The sequence below is a fragment of the Bombus affinis genome, chromosome 16 (assembly GCF_024516045.1).
Source record: "Bombus affinis isolate iyBomAffi1 chromosome 16, iyBomAffi1.2, whole genome shotgun sequence".
Taxonomy (NCBI): domain Eukaryota; kingdom Metazoa; phylum Arthropoda; class Insecta; order Hymenoptera; family Apidae; genus Bombus; species Bombus affinis.
The window spans coordinates 7,224,828-7,242,644 of record NC_066359.1 but is presented as its reverse complement, the minus strand read 5'-3'; the positions used below and the strand labels follow the sequence as shown (position 1 = coordinate 7,242,644).

The 17,817-nt window shown below is 35.0% G+C and overlaps 1 long non-coding RNA gene across 3 annotated transcripts in view; it reads right to left on the bottom strand.

Annotated features, from left to right (window-relative positions):
• The window catches only part of LOC126925355 (uncharacterized), a 47,730-nt gene extending 45,318 nt beyond the window's left edge, over positions 1-2,412 (bottom strand). The window contains exons 1-2 of one of the 3 annotated variants that reach the window (XR_007713882.1): positions 1,848-2,412; positions 887-1,215 (exon numbers count right to left, since the gene is read on the bottom strand). This is a non-coding gene — a long non-coding RNA (uncharacterized LOC126925355). Of the gene's footprint in view, positions 1-886 lie in introns of all 3 variants that reach the window. The other 2 variants (XR_007713881.1, XR_007713880.1) reach the window with 2 other exon arrangements.
• Between the last annotated feature and the right edge of the window lie 15,405 nt (positions 2,413-17,817).

Here is a 17,817-nt window from a genome sequence, read left to right as displayed (position 1 = left end):
TAATTTTAAAATTTGAAATTTTACATTTTAAATTTTCTTTTCTGCCATGTGTGTTATACATTTGCCATTAGCACAGTAATAAGACAGGACTATCATGAATATATTAGTGAAATTTGAGACCAATCATGATAGTGGTATCGTATTATAGTGCTGGTAATGCAATTTCAAACTGTTTTGTACAACACGCATAATATATTCATAAAAATTTTCTGTAGTCAGTATTCAAATATATATGTGAGTCACTTAGAATGAATTTCTCATTGCTTTGTAAGAAGAGTATGTAACTATAATCATTCCAAATTTAAAATAAACTTTGACGAATATTATAGGAATATTAAACAGTTTCCGTGATAAAGCCAAAGACTTACTTGGTAACAAAGGTACCAAAAAAACTTGACCAAAGTGTAAACTCTATTCCAAGATAATTTATACTAATTTATACCAATTTTTTTTACTAGATATATATTTACGATAATGTCCAGTAACTTCTGCGTATATACATTTATACATATATGTATGTATGTATATATATAGTATATACATTTACAGATTGATTTTAAATTAATTTCGAGTAAAATTCTTTTTGTAAAAATTGTTACTAAGCCGTATTTCACAAGTTACGGTCTTTAACACATATATTACATGTTTGAGATGACTTTCAGATTCGTTTCAAATTACTACGTGTTATACTGGTAAACAGACTTTGTTTTGGTAATACAGTTCGCTTCGATCAAAACCAAAACATTAGAAGTTGCGTTTAATCTTTCACGAAGAATAACATAAGCTACGAGTTCAGTACGTCGAACGAGCCATTCAAAAAAAAGTGTCTCGCGTGCGTTCTGTCCAAAATAAAATATGAGAATAAAGTCGAAATTTCCGTACTCACATGATCTGCAATTTCTCCCTTAATTAGACATGCGTTGTGTATCAACGCACACTGCAATATAAATAGGACACGCTACACTCACACACGCACTAACGCACAAAAACACGTCGAGACCGCGATTCGAATCACCACTAGATAAAGAAATAAGGTTAGAACGCGAGAAAATCCCAACGCGAGCGATGAACGACGCGATTCACTTACGCATAATCGAGACACTCAAAGTTCATATGCGAATTGACTATTCTCTATTTACTACAATACGATCCACGGCTTCTTTTTACGAAAATCTTGTAGATAGGCCTTGTTTCTTTTACGGAATCATAAATAATCTGTAAATATGAAAGTTAAACGAATTTCGGTTATTAGCAAATAACTTCATCGGAAGTTGAAAGTATGTCATAAAATCGAATTTTTTACGTTAATCGATAATGTCATGTTCAAATCGATTTATGTGTTGCACAGTTCATACGAGTCGAACGAAACTTATTAATGGCGAATTTTTATTACTAATCGATAATACCATATTTTTATATCGTACTGTATATTGTACGATTCATACAAATTTAATTTATCTCACAAAATTTTCCTATCCGATGTGTTATACATTGTTCGATAACATTTACTTCCTTCCTGTAGATTAACAGTGAAATACCAAGCTTTATATCGACATGTCAATAAAGATGTCTTCTGTAACGACATATACACCGGTTCATGTTGAAAAAGAGAAACACGAGAACCTCTTGGCGCAAGGAATTCAAAAGCAGTGAATGAAAATACACAATGGAGAAGCTCTACGGTTCACGATTCGCAAAACAAACAAAACTCGACATATGAACTTGCTTGTGAGAAAAAATAACCAAATCCTTCATACGTAAAACTGAACATTTTCGCGACAATTGTAATACATAGTACATAGTGAAGAAGTAGAAATGTTCACATTCACAAGAAGCATACAACTCACAGATTAATTATTGTAAAGAAACAAGAAAACTCTCTAATCAAAGAATGAATGAAAACACACGAAGAATTTTCAGTTTCCACGATTTACGAAAAACTGCGCGAGCTAATGGACCAATCTGATAGTCTCGATTGATGTAGAGATCGAACGAGAGATATTGAAAGATATACGACTCACATATGAATTCGAATTGTCTCGATTATAGCTGGACACGCGCAGCGAGTAATTTTTCGAGCGCAGGACGTAGCATGAGCGCACAACGAGCGCATCTACCGGCACTGAATACGACTGGCTGACTGACTGACTGACTAACCGTCGAGAGGCCGCCGTGTAGCACGAGAAAGGAAGAAGAGTCGAAGAGTGAGGAGAAGAGACGACGCGTATCGCCGGGCCGATTTTTCGTCGTTTCTTGGTGAGATGCGCGGATAACCGCCGACAGATGAATGAAAGCAAAGCACGTTCTTCGAGGCGCGTGCTTTTCGCGCGAATTCACCCACCGCCGAACACAAGCACGACGAACACACAATCCAGACAACGAGCAGCTAGAGCAGCTAGGCACGAAAACTACCCGCGCTGCGGCGCTACCTGGCTCACTCGGCCCTGCCCGATCTCGGCCGACCTCACACGAAGCCGCACGAGCCCGAACGTCGCGAGTCGAACGCCGCGAGTCGAACGCTTTCAATTTATCGGGCGCGCTTCATCTTAACCCCTTCGAATATTTCTTTTCCTTTTCGTAGTGATGTTTGAAAGGTTTGTTAATTGTTTCTCCTTGTGCGTGTTGCGTGTAAGTGATGAAATAATGAAGTGGGAAAAATGGTAAGATTATGGAATAATTTGATGAATAGGTCATTGGATAGGAGAACATCTTTTTTAACTCTTTTGCAGTGGTTGATTAATTGCTTTTTTGTGCTATCTGGTATGCAAGTGATGGAAGAGTGCAGTAAAAAAAGTGACAAGGTAAGATTATGGAATGATTTGGTAAATAAATTGTTGGATAGTAGAATATATCTTTTTATTTTTTTGCAGTGTTTGGTTGATTTCGTTAACCGTTTCTGCGCACTGTGTGGTGCGCAAGTGATGGAAAAATGCAGTAGAGAGAGAAAGAGAGAGAGAATGAGAAGAGTCGAGTAGAGAAAGTGGGAAGTGTAACAAGGTAAGATTCTTTCTCTTTTTGTAGGAATATTTATTTTGTTTAATTAATTATTTCTACATGTTCTCTGGAGTGGAGAGAGTGAAAAGTAGAACTATGCGATAATTAGATAAATAGATAGTTGGAATCAGAATTCAATTACTAACGTTACTGTAATACAATCGATCGAGATGATATACAATTAAATATGAAAATATTTGAACATTTATTGTAATGAAAGTTCGTACTAATAAAATTTCAAAAGGTTTCGTATAATTTTCGTGATCTGTTGTATGTAACGAATGAGATTGATTTAGTCTTATGTAGTTGTATGCATAGAGTAGAAATACCGTAACGGGTGATAGTAGGTTAGGTGTTAGTCGAGTAATTGATGGATAATTGAGTGGTTCAGGTGGTAAGTAGTACAGGTCAATCGTGAGAACATTATTAGAATTATAATATACTGAACCTTTCAGCAAGTTGATATTGCATTAATATTGTTTGCAATTATAATAAATAAATGAAAGATATTAGTATTGTAAATGAATCATTTTATTGCTTTTATCATTTTATCTTATTATTCTATTGTTTGTCATAATAGATAGATAGTATTTAAATAGGTTGGAGGATAATATTAACATTATGAATGAATTATTTCATCTTCATTCATTAGTACAAGACATTGTCAACCAATGTTTGTTATTATTAAAAGTGCAAGGATACATGGAATGAAAAAATATATAATTATTCAAAATAAAGGGCATGTTACAATCTATAATTATAATTTAATAAGTGAAATAAATTCTCATTTAGATTTCACTTCTTTATAAAAATCTGCATAAACATCTCCATTTAATTATTACATAAAATTCAAAGCATATTTTTTATCAAAATACTTTTAATGGCTCTACCAATATAGAAAGAAATATAACGATGAAAGTAGCAAAAAATAATATCGTAATAAAATGTTGAAGTAATACTTCCATAAATATAAATTACAGTATAATATACGTATACTTCCTCCAATATTTCCAGTCTCTCAGTCCCTCTAAAATTTAAAAATAAAAAACACATTATTTCTCTTCCACATTTATTACTTTATTGCTCCACATTTTATATTCCATTCATTTGATTCTCTAAAGAAAACGGTAGGATAATATAATTTCTTTTTAATAAACAATATTTCCTCTGATTTTCGACTCTTCGGTTTTCGCTTAATTCACTTTTCCTAGCGGAAACTTGTGGAATAAAATTTCTTAGTTTATCGAGGTTCGTTCTTCAGGTTCATCAATCATTTCGTTTTCACATTCTTTAATTTTATATATTTCCTCGAGAAAATTTATTTCACATAAAAAATAGTCTTTCCTGTTTTCAAAGTGGCGAGATATTGTAAATCAATCTGATATTGAATGAGATCAAAATATCACGGTATAAAAATAATTCTGTGCCTTTCGATGAACTATTATTTTTTTATTTTTCGCGAAGTTCAGCATTATTTGCTTCATACGCGCGAACAGTTGGCGGGGAATGTAGCGAAAATACTTTAAGGTCTTCTCATTCGTTCATCTGTGTAGCAAATGGAAAAAAAACAGAGACGGGACAACGAAACAACAGAGAAGAAATAACGAATAATGTCATTGGCCGTTCGATATTTTCCATTTTATTCAATCCATCAGCGACGACCAAAAAAATACATCTATATTTCCTTGCTCTAGAAACACGAAGAACACATAGAAACCCACCTTTTCCGGATAGAAAGAAAACTGACAGAAGGAAATAATGTTTCTGCGTTATAAATTTTTCTTTTGTTAAATGTTTCCTCTAATAATATTCTTCGGTATTATTGAGGACTATGTTTTAGAAACCTATCTTACGTATATTAAAATTAACAAATCTAGATTTGAATAATAAACATTGGATACGAATTTAGTTAATTTTATTTAATATTAGATATCTGGTACTCTCTAATGCGTTAATTTAAATGAGATGCAAATATAAAAATTCAGCGATAAGATTTACGAATCCTAAATTTAAAGATTTAAGTGATTTTTGTTATCTAAAAAGGATTGTTATTTTATATCATATATTGTTCTATATAAAATGGCAAAAACTAAAGAGCGAGACGCGAAAATTGATTTGGAAATATCGAGGTATTTCTTGAACTCCACAAAGCAACACTTTATCCAATAAATTTTCTATTTGTAACGTAATATATTGTAACTTTCCCTGGAAGAATCGGAGAATTTTTCTCGTACTACCGGTCCCATCGAAGGAAAATAGCCTTCGTTTTCATTTTCCTAACCCAGTGAGTTATTTCTAGAGTGTAGTCCATCTATTGACATGAAAAATATCGCAAATTTCTCAATTCTCGCGCGAGTTTCTGTCGCAACAAAAAAGAAACAAAAACAATCTTTAGACTTTTATATCAAACTCGGATAATTTAATTCAGTCGGATAATAGAATTCGACCGCGGTGTAACAATGAACGGATTGTTTTTACACAAAATATTAAATGCATTGTTGATCACATAAAACAATTTTTTTTCTCAAAAAGAAACACGTGGATATTCGAAGAACACCAGAATAAAAGAAAAATAAAGCGAAAAGAATTTGTGTTTCGAAATACGATTCGCGAAATTTGACGATTTCTTTTTATTTCATTTTTGAACCGAAAAAAATCGAATATTTTTGGCACTGGATAAACGCAATATAAAAATACACACCAATGAAATAATATTAAATCTATTTTTTTATCCTGAAAAATATTTGCATTCGAATTTTGTCTTAACTCTATTTGTAGTTTTTTTCTACATATGTTTAAGTGATTTGTTTGAATAGTTTCGCTAGAAAAATTTCGTCAACCAGAAGCGAATACTGAAAAGCAGAAAATGAGATAAAGTGATCGAGGTTTGCTCTTGAGGATATGCAAACATGTGTACTTACTGTCTATAGATTTAGTAATATCTCGTAACTCATTATTGGTAATTATTGATTCATGAAAAATTACTTTCCGTATCAAATATTTAAGTACTGATGCTACGATCATAATAATTCTAGTACGAAATTTGTGCTGGATATTACAATTATTAACATGAAATTTGCAATATAGAAATATTTATTGCGTAAACTTTGCAGTGTAACGTAAAGTTGCAACGTAAATATCTTATAAATATCAACATAAAATTATTGATCTATAGAAATGTTCTTAGCAGACAATATTTACTAGAAAAGAAATAAAATTCAATTATTCATGCAACAACATAAATTATACAACAAATTCTTTCAGTTTTTCCTGCGACCATTTTCTTTCGCATAACGTAATGCTAATTTCGATGATGTAGCATTCTAGGGAATATTCTGGAGCTGATATACTCCTAATAAACATGTTCCACATCCTGTAGCCATTGATTATGTCGTGTATCATTAATGTTTCTTGACGTCCGTCTTCATCTAACGGGGACAGCGGTCGATGTATAATGAGATACACGTGATTCTAACGCCTCGAGCATTTCTCGCGATCCAATAATTGACGTCGTACAATTATCGTCCGATACATGATCATTCCTCCGATAGAAAGATATCACTAGACACATAACCAATAACGAGAGATGGGACACGCAACTTGGAGAAAGAAATATTCTCAAGAAGATGTGGAAGAGAATTATAATTTCATTTTATCGTTATGTTAACTCTTTCCGGTTAACGTCCAGGTATTTCCCGGTATTGCGATATCGAGGAGATCAATGCCCCTAGAAATTACGATTGGACAGAGTTAAGTAATTGTTAGATAAAGTTATCGATTTTAGAATAATTCCGTGGATCAAAACTCGTTGATTACAATTCGAAATATAAAGATGTTAGTTGCTGGCATTTATTATTAATTTTGAAGCGTACGAATGATTTAAATTTATTACGTGTAGTTTGCAAACGCGCGGGAATGTAGAAAAAATTCGTAGAATTGAATATTATATTTTACTGGCATTTTGTATCAAATGGAAGTATAAAGTATCCGTGACTGTCTGAAAATATAAAAAGAAAAGATCGATTATCGGCTTTTTATCTTCTTTCGAAACACAGGTAAAAAATTGCAGATAGAAGGCGAGGTTTCTGGAAAGGTGTTCCGTTTCGATGAAAATTCGCATGTCTCGCGGGCAAACGAAAAAATCTGCTCGTAGGATGCAGAACTCTCGCCAGGGAAACTTCGGCGAATCAAAAGTTGCCAGCAGCTCTTTCCAAAGAAAAGATTCGAATACTTTTCTGCGAGTTTGAAGCAGGGCTTTTCCCCGATGTTCTCGCGATTTGTTCCCCCTTTGGCTCTGCGTTCGTGCCAATCGTATGCGATTTCCTCTTTCAATCTTTCCTGTCGATCAAACAGACAATTTATTGCTTAAAAGCTTTCGACGATCTTCGAGTATTAACTTCTCTCCTCTTTTTATTATTGAATTATATTTGACATGAAAAGGAGCGTTATATACAGCAGTTCACTGACGTGATGAGATATAGACAGTGATGTTGTCGATCACAGGGATTAGAATTTCCGATGTCAACGAGAATCGTCGAGTCATTAGATTGATCAGCTGGAATTGAAAATTTATAGTTGTTTCCTCCTACGTGCTGGATCATCCATAAAGGAAACTTGTTATTCTAGATTACGTAATTAATTGGTCGTAATTTACTACGGCTCTTGACGTTCTTGCCGAATTTGGAATATTTCTTCAGGGTATGTTGACTCGTTGGTAATTGAAATTAAAGGTAATTGGATTTAACGGAACAAAATTAGAAACTTGTTGGAAAATATTATAGTCTAGTTGATGAATATTGGAAACAGAATCTATTGCTGTGAAACTAGAAAATGAGAGTCGAAGTTTCAAAATTAAGATCGCTCAAAAGCGACTTGGAAAAGGATTTGGTGGATTCGAAGATTCACTCGGCGATGGAGGATGAGCTTAATAATTTCTGACGGCTCGTTGCTACTGGCCGTGTTGCATTTGCAAATATTTCAGCGCACTGGCGCCTACGTTTCATCGTCAAAATTGTTTAATTAACGTTACTAGTTGCAACGTAGACAGCTGCGCGATGAATTGCATTCCTCGTCAGTACGTAACAGACGCGTTGTGCAATTAAACGTGCACGTTCTATCACGAAACATTTCCCGATTTTTACATTAACATGTTAGAAACTTGGATATAATGAAAGAAGTTCGAGACTTGGGCGGGACTTTCACTGGATAAAACGAGTATTTGAATTGAATCGCGAGGTCCACTCGTTAAAATGCATATGTTTCATTTTATTTTATTTTTCAGTTCATTTCGATTATTCCAAATTATCATGGGATTTAAATCGCAATTTTCTCTTGGCAGCTCTGAATTTTTCCTGCTATTTAAATTTAAGCGATTAAACCATGCTTTAAAAACAGTATTTCGTGATAACTCGTGGCTTTTATTCGATCTTTACATTTTACAAACTGTTTGTCACGAAGTAATGACTCTACCGGTAATTCGCGTTAAGATTATCTCGAAATAGAATATGCAAAATTTCTTATATCGTTATTTACAGATTCTCGCTTTGCTCACAAGCTCAGAATGTTTCAGCCTTGCGTAACGAGTCTTTCAACGAGTCGATTTTATTAATACGATTCGCTTAGCAAAATTCCTCGTGAAATTGCATAAAAATCCGTAACATATTACGAACGTCTTTATAATGGGACAAGTCATTTATGCCAAAGATAAATATTTGACTAATGAGAAATTAAAGGAGCGGAATCTACAAAGGACTGGAATTAGTATGCCTGCGAGCAAATGTCTGGACGAAGTGCACCGCGTAAGTATGGAAATTTATCACAGGAGAGGCATTATCATAGTGATTAGTGGGCACGTTCAAGCACCGTAACGATAGTTGCGAGGAACAGGAGTCACGCTGATAAATTCGGCGTCACGCACCAAAGAATGTGGTCGCTACGCATGGCGAGTACGTATTTGAAAACATGTCACGTAATTCTCTCTCTTCTGTACGCTTTTATCATTTTTTATCGTCGATCGACTTCTTAATATCTCTTGAATATTCGCCACGCGACATACACTAGCTCACAGAACCATTCGATCATTAAGGTGCGGATTTTTATGCATTTATGAACAATTTATAAATAATAATTTATCAAAGGAGAATAATATTCTGTCTGTTTAAAAGGGGAGCTTATTAAGGGGGCTTATTCGGAATTAAACGAGAGGATGAGATGCGGATATTTAAAGCATATTTTCAGTATCCTCTTAGTATAATCTTATTTTAGGACGCCTATTGACCGAAGAAACCAAAACCAACATTAAACACGTTTAACGCTTAATACTGTTTACAGAGTAATTTAAACCGTAATTTAACAGATTTATTTGCGCCATCATTTGTAAAGGATAACATAGAAAGTAAGTAAACGTTATTTAAAAGTGAAAAGATTAATCTTTTGTTATTAAATGAAATTTTCAAAAAAGAACTCTATAGCAACTCGATGAATCGTTCAGAAATCGTTGGAGATATTTTAGTCGGTTCAAATAAAAGTTGATTTAGAAATTAACGTAATCCAAACACGTTACCACGATTAACGGTACCCTGCGTGGATTCTAAGAATTTATTCGGACGCATATTTTACGTGAAATCGAATGGCAATCGCACACGGTGCCTCTGGATCTCGTCTGTATCATCTGAAACACTCGTCGTTCATATTAAAGAGCTCAAGTTCACTCACCTTCGTCGTTCAAGTAGTTCGTTCACTCGTATAACTTTTTATAGTCACAATAAGAAAAATGACACGATTAAATTTGCACGTTAATATGCAGGAAAATCAAACCTTTCTATTAGCAATCCATTTACAACACGCGTCTTTTATTAATAAGATAGAGAAAATAGTATTCCGGTCTCTTGCAAAGTTCAACATTTCCATTTCGCCATTCAACATTCATCATATCAGCGCCATTTAATCAACTCACTCAGCCAAATTCAGCCACTCGATCAAAAATTCAAGAAGCCAAAAATTCTGCCCTCAGCATCGCCCTGATTAAATCGCTTAAAACCAGAAATGATTCTGACACGCGACTAACGTTCCTGCGTTATAACACCTACTTCGTTAATTTACAATATAATTAACAATTTAAAATCGTCTATAGATCCTAAAGCTATTAAAACCGCCACGTGTCGTGTTATTCTTTTCACTCGAGGCGTAGACGCGTTTATCGAATCGCAAGACAGCATAATTACGGTGTGATGTTACGTGTACACACGAGGCAACAGCTGTTGAACACACACGCAACAATCACGAAACTGTCTGCAAGCAAGGGAGAGTCACGAACGGTCCGGTTTAGATAAAACTTTAGACCCCACTATTTTTAGCTGCCTAGAAAGTTTCAAGAAGATCGGAGACGAGTCGTTAGCGATCTTTCCGTTCTTACTGGAAGAAAAAATGATACGTAGTCGATACCTGACCAACCAGTCGCCGTTTAACTGAACGTTACGGCTCAATAGGATTAAGCGTCTGCGCTGCGTTAATTGCATTACGAGCACATCGCAGACAACGTAGAAGCCAACGTTCGCGTACAGGCCAGCATTTGCTAAAATTCTGAAGTTTCTTTAAATTTCTTTCTTCGTGCGATAAAAGAAATAAAACGAGCAGTATAAAAGACTCGATAGTTCTACAAAATTAATATGTATTTAATAAGAACAGTGAATAAATATAACAGATGTTGTATTTATGATGATATATACCAGAGGATAAGTCACTATCGCCGATATGGGAAAAAATTTGCAGTGCAAAAGTAACCAGAATTCAGATTTCTGATTTTTGTTTCATCCGTCACTGTTTTATTCGCAATTTGCGAATTACTTTACATCGTCGACCAGTATCAAGAAAATGAGCAAGTTACCACGAGAATGGAAGCTCTATGGGGAATCTGAAGTTAATGAAAATGAAGTTAAAAATAACGCTTGAATTTGGAATTCAAATTCCGAGGGGAAAGAAAGTTCTTTAAAGCTTCCTTGATTAAAAACTTGTGCCGATTTGCCAATTCCTCGTCTACCTATAACATCTACAGACCGTTATATTAAATTGTTCTCGTTTCTGAAGCGACAAAATTCAAATAAAAATTTAAGCCGCGACTTTACTCGGCAAGCTCGTTTAATCTGATGAGACCTCGTCACGCGATTCGACTTTATTCGGATTTATTTCATTCGCAAACAAGATATAATATTATTTTCGACGAACAAACGAGGCAGACTGGGACGAGTTCATACATTTCCGCTCCCCCCTCTGCCCCTACACAATTTCGCCGATATCCAAATTAGCTGCTTTTATCCGTACGTTCAACAAACTGTTTGCACCGTTTTATTCGTTTCAATCGAATCGACAAACGAAAGAATAAAATTATTCGCTGCCTGCTTTCCTGTAACGTTGCGTTAAATGTACAACGTTTTGTGAGTTTTATCGCACAGATTTCACGATATTAATCGTTGTTATGATACTTATTTTTTAATAAATAATACTTATTCACGCGTACTGTTTAATAATTCACGTTATATTCGTGGGTTTTTGGCAGAAGAACACGTTATCTAGAAATGATTTTCCCCAATTTCGAAAATATTTATTTCGATTGCAGCGAAGCCATTCCAACAGAATTTCATCTGTTTCTCTCTCTCAATATCAAAAATTAATGAATATGCCAACACGTGCCGCTATTAAGAAAATTCGCGACACAAATATGAAACGTGGCGATCGCGAAATTCCGCGATTGGCATCGCTTCAAAACTTTTCGACACGCATCGCTGCGTTTACGTGAAAATTTCATAAATGTCGACGTGACTCCGTGTCAAAACTCGAAACACGAAACTCAGTGTGAAACAAATACATGAGAATTGCTTTGAAGATGGCTGATAGAAGAGGAAATAGGATACTTCTTTCGTAGAACTTTGAATTTTGAAAGAAACAGGATGGATACAAAAAAATGAAATTTGATTAGACCAGAAGTTCGAACTTTACACTTGTCGGAATTTTTCTCGCTAAGCTTCGACGGCACTTGGGTTTCAGGTCGTAAAAGATCTCGTTAAACGTCGTCGGCCTGTTGTCCAAAATATATTTCCTATCAAGCAACTTCTGCAATTCTTAATAATTTTCACTCAATTACCATGTGACGTCGTATTTGCAATTTTAAGCGAAGTAAAAATAATTAGCATAAAATATGACCTTTTTAATAGTAATAATACGCGTAATATGATATTCGGCGCAAAATATGGCACTTTTCAAACTTTCATTCGAGATCCCAATTTTATTCTGCGAAAGAGAGCAAAAATTTCAATTTCTGTTTTGATTATAAATTATAATGAAGCAAATTGAGTTACGGAACTGTTGTAACACAAAATTCGTTCTACATCTGAAAACACGTTTAAGTAGAGAAATATCTGAGAACCGTGGAAAATGTTCGTTGTTATTACGTGGCAGTCACATACGAGCACTCGACTCAGTTTGTGCTGTAGGGTAATGCAAAATTTGAATAGCGAAAACCGTGACTTCGCGTTTTATCGTGTCATCGTGGTTGGTGACAAATAACGCTCGCCGACTCAACTAATTTCTGCGAATACTTTACACTTGGCAGACCCGTTGATCGAATAATTTTGGAGGTCTATAAATATTCGGACCACTGCATTTCATTAGCGATCCAATAATATCGGTCTCGAGTTTCACAAAAATTTTCGGTCACACTTTGAGAAATCGTGTTCCTTCCACCTTCCAACAAATTTATTTGTCCACGTTGAAAAATAATTATTTATTGTAAGATAGGATTCATACTTTGCCAGCAGAATAGCATCTTCTCCAAAATTATATAGATATTAATTATTGTATTAATTATTATTATTTTTATAGTATTATAGGATCATACTTTTTTTGTTAATATAACACATTGTCTTTTCTAAAATTATACGATACTCTGAATAAATATATGAGAATATCGATTGTTCAAAATTTTGAAGCATTGCAGGTGAAATAGATAAAAATGTTGAGCTTCGGGAAACAAGAATTTAACGAAAATTCCAACTTGAAATTTCAAGCTTAAATTGTAAATTTTTACTTAATAAATTCGCAGATAAGATGGTTTTTATCTTTGAAAGAGCAGAGAATCGAGTACAAGGTTCGAAGAAACGCAACAATAGTTAAAAGGAAGACGTGCACGGAAAGCAATTATTTGGGGAAAATAAAGGAAAAAGAAACGATTTTACACTCGGACGAGAGCAAAAATTCAGAAAAGGTAGCGTCTGTACGGAATTGTCTGTGGAAAGAGCGCACACACGAGTCAGTGGAGAAGAAGGTGCAAGGAAATTGCATCGCGAACAACCACAGAGATTCGTCCTTTGCTCGACGAGGACCTCGCTCTGTGAATCTCTCCACAAAAGGATTTTAATGATTCACCTGATAGACCGTGTTTCGAATTTCCACCGACTGGACAGCTGCGTTGTGATTCTGCCGTCTCGTTAAAGAGTTCGAAACGATTGCGAGAAGATCCTCTTCCTTTCTGGATTTTAACACGGGATAATGAGCAGCTCTTGTCCTTCTGACATGCTCAGAACAAAATTCCATAATACTTGTCGCGATACGATCTCCTCAATTTTCAGGTACTTGAATATTAAGTCGAGAGATTTGGTATTTTATGATTTTGTTGTACGACGTTTGTAATATGACTTTAGAAAATATAATTTTTTATACATAATATTAACTATATTCTTCGATATAATTTTTCGAAAAATTACTCTACAAAATCGAAATTAATTACTGAACAAGTAAACCAATCACCTTGTCTCTTTACATCAGGAAATTATATTGAAATAATAATAATAATTATTATTATTATACATAAAGTATGTATAATATATATGTCGGAGATGAAAGAACACCGGAACACCTCCTTGGATTCGCGGGAATACCGTAACGTTGTAACTTAGATTAAACAAATGCCGCTCCGATTGTTCGAGATTTATGATCATGAGCTTGGGCTCGAGGCGACAATCAGTCGCCGAACGTAGCCGCGGTCGAAGGGATGAACGTTTTATCTAACAAAGGCACAGAGTAACTCTATACCTCTCCTTAAAAGAAATAGTCGTAGCGACACGCGGCAGTAAATATTTCAATGGTTTCTGTCCCGTGGCTCGCCACACGCAGATTCTATCCTCCGGGTAAGATGATCGCCAGATGTCAACATACCTCCGCAGTATATGTTTAGCTAACGCGAGGACCCGCTATAAATCTTAAGAGTTAGTCAAGAAAGTCCTTCGAATAGACAAGCAGTCTTTGTTGCAACTACGGGAAGATAGGAGAAACCAATTCTTCCACGAACGATGCTCCTCGTTAACAACCTTCCCTCAAGGACGGCCAGCATCTCTTTCTAAACACCGATATGGAGATCGACCAATTAGCAACAGCGCTAATTTCCCTCACCTTTGGAACGAAAGCTTTCTTTGACGAATCCGAGGATCTCACGTCCTTAGACACACCCATTATAGTTTTCCTCGACGGCATCATCGAGACGGAGAGTCACTCTCCCGTACGATCTCGAAGACGATTCAAGTAACTCTCAGATACGTAGTGATTACCCCATGCATTAACATTGAGTACAACTTAGACGCTAAAGAAGAGTAGAGTTCGTCATCCCGTTGACCGTGGATTCGTTATTGAGCCTAGGATCATTGTCATTAGCTTCTCGAGTATCTAATTATCGCGATTACTTGTCCAATTCCATCATAGTCATATTTGCACTAGTAAATATCTCCTCTATTGCATAATGATCGCGTCTAGTGTCAATAGGGATTCGTTTCACGCCCTTAACCCTAACTCTAATCTTAACGCCAACCCGACATATATAATAAAATTAATTTTACAAATAAATTCATATCGGTCCCCTTGTACTAAAAAGACACTATTTCCTACTTTTGAATTTTAAGAAATTATGCACAAAAATTAAATACGCGGCAATAGTATCGAACGCGTTACAATTTGAGAAATGTATTTATAAAATACATCTCATGAAATCGCAATTGTAGAAGAAAATAGGAAGAAGGTGGATGATAAAGCCTCGTTCTACAATAGTGCCGGAAACGATTTCTTCCATGTAGCATCAGGATCAAAAAGCAGAGAGAAGTTTCATTTTGAAACGAATCAATCTCCTCCGCAGAATGATCGACGAGGTCGAACGCTTACTAATTCAGCGTTGAAGTAATTGTGTTTCAACGTTTTGCCCCGTTCGCCTGAAATTAATGGAGTAATTTTGTACGTAATGGAATTTCGTGTGTTGTTTCGAATTTCAATATCCATCGTTTAAATCGTTTTCGATAGCGCACAGCGATGCACCTACGTTACGAAAACAGAGCTAACCAAATTTTGTCTATCTTTCTCATTATGATTTCATTCTTTTAATTATTCAGTTGTTAGCAAATTAATTGAAATAAAATAATACACAATATTCTATGGCATAGAATTGATTAAACATTTAATTTTTCTCCGAACCTATATTTTATAAAAAGGAAGAGAAAATATTTTTAAAAGTATTATAGGATATATTATAGGAAAAAGGAAGAATAAATTATTCGGGGAATTATAGGATTTTGTTAGGTTTTCCTGTTAATCTGCATGTCACGAGCTTGCAATAATGGAGCATCGATTTTTAATGATTCCTCGTTTCGATGGAAAGCTGGAAAATTCGGGGAAATTAATTAGTCTACCGTATCACGCCCACGAACATTAACTATGACTTTTTGAAACCAGGAAATTGGATTTGATTGAAAGCGGATTAGATTGATTCTTTGAAGTTTCATCGTGTTTCGCGTTAAATCGAAACCACGCTGGTTGAAAATGACTGTTCGTTTCATGTTTAGTTTACTCGCGATGGTTTAATCACACCTATATATATATATCCCATTTCTGGCATTTCGTAATTTCTGTAGATTTAACTTCCCAGTATTTATTTTACAATTTTTATACGATAATTCTTGTCCGTGCAATGTACTCCGATATCTCATCCAAACTGGGACAAATTTTCAAGCTACGAATTTTACCCGAAATAAAAGAAATTCTTCATGGAAGAAAGTACTCTGATTCTTCTGCAGATTTGAATAGATATCTTTGGACCACGATTTTCCGCTAAAATTGAAAAATTCTCGTTCGAAGTATTACTCCAATTGCTTTGTAAATCACAATCTTCGTCCAGGATTAAAATATTCTCATCGGAAGTGATACTACGACTTATTTGCGAATTCGTGTAAAAATATAGAAACTCATAAAAAAGAATGTGTCACAGGAGAGAATAAAAGATTTCATTCAACATTGCGGGAATTCTCAATGAAACACACGATGCGAACTCGTCCTAATTCATCCTCCAAGCCAAATATTCCTTGGCAACGTTTCACGTACAATTAAAGAACGTTGATCGACGCGAAGAATGGACGGAAATTCCATAGACCACAGACCGCGAAAGACACGATGTTACGTTATCGTTTCATCGTGGAACGATCCGGTAATTTATCCGCCTCTGTATTCGCGAATCGCTGGCATTCCAGTTCTCCATCAAGAATCCGAACCAGTGATTCTGCCGCTCTTTCGTTTCGGGGCAAAGTATTTGCGGTTTTGATTGTGTATTCGCGTATGTGTGGGCATGTCGATAACGCGTTTCGATAGCGAAACACGAAGCGATGGTGATACGATGGTAAATAACGTTTTACCGCGATGAAAACCGCAATCGATGCTCCGCCATCGATGAAATTTTTCACAGCAACTTTTCTCCTTTTTTCCCTCCTTTTTTCCTCTCCTTCGTCGTTACGTAAATCGGTCTAGTTATTAGGAGATTACCGAAGAATCGGGCAGATTGTATAGATTAGAAGCACGAGTTATGTAATGATGTATTGTTAGTAGATAAGGCAAGTGTGGGCGTGTATTATGGAGCATGTTTGCCGCAGGTGAAATTAGGGAAGAAAATGTCAGAAAAATGAGCACATTATGATAATTTTCTTGGATTTTTCTTCGGCTAGGTTGTACGAGGTAGTTTTACATTTCGTGGTTAAATTATACTGGTTCCTTTAACCTGTGTGTAATTGGTGAATTAATCTTGGGTTTTATTAATTAATACGATAGTTGCACCTTTTCATAATTTTACTATCTAATTTTTGATACCAGCTTATCACCTTTCCTTTTAAAATTCCAATATAAAACATTGAGTATTTTTTACTAATATTTTTTCTCTATTTTATCCACCACTAAATTAATGGTAAGTAAGGATCGAATGAAGGTGATAAATAATGTGAAATTGAAATTGTTTGAGTACGATAAACAATTGTTACATATTTTGCTTCGCACAGCGTAGAAAGAATAAAGGATTTGTTTTTAATAGCGTAAATACGCGAAACGTGTACTTTATTTACTCGTTCTTTCATTAGTTGACAAAATTCCAAACCATCGCGCGAATGAATTGGACAAATTGGAGAACTTGTGTACACACACGCGCACACAGTTTCATTTTTCACTATAGCAATCTATTTCCTGAACGAAATCCTTTACTTCGTTTATTTTCCTCATCAGTTTGAGAAAAATTGGGTACGGTTGTTGCTTGGAACAGCTGGAGAAGTAGTTACGGAGTGCAGTTTCGTATTTTAAAATAAGAATTTGTTGTTTCCCTATTAACAAGAGGAAACTCGTGCATGTTATCAGTAAAAAATATTCCCTCTTATCAATACGAAGAAACACAGAAGTTTCTACATACGAAGAATACAATTTTTGATTTCTAACAAACAAATTAGACGTGTGACAAGGTGTAAGAATAATATTTTAATT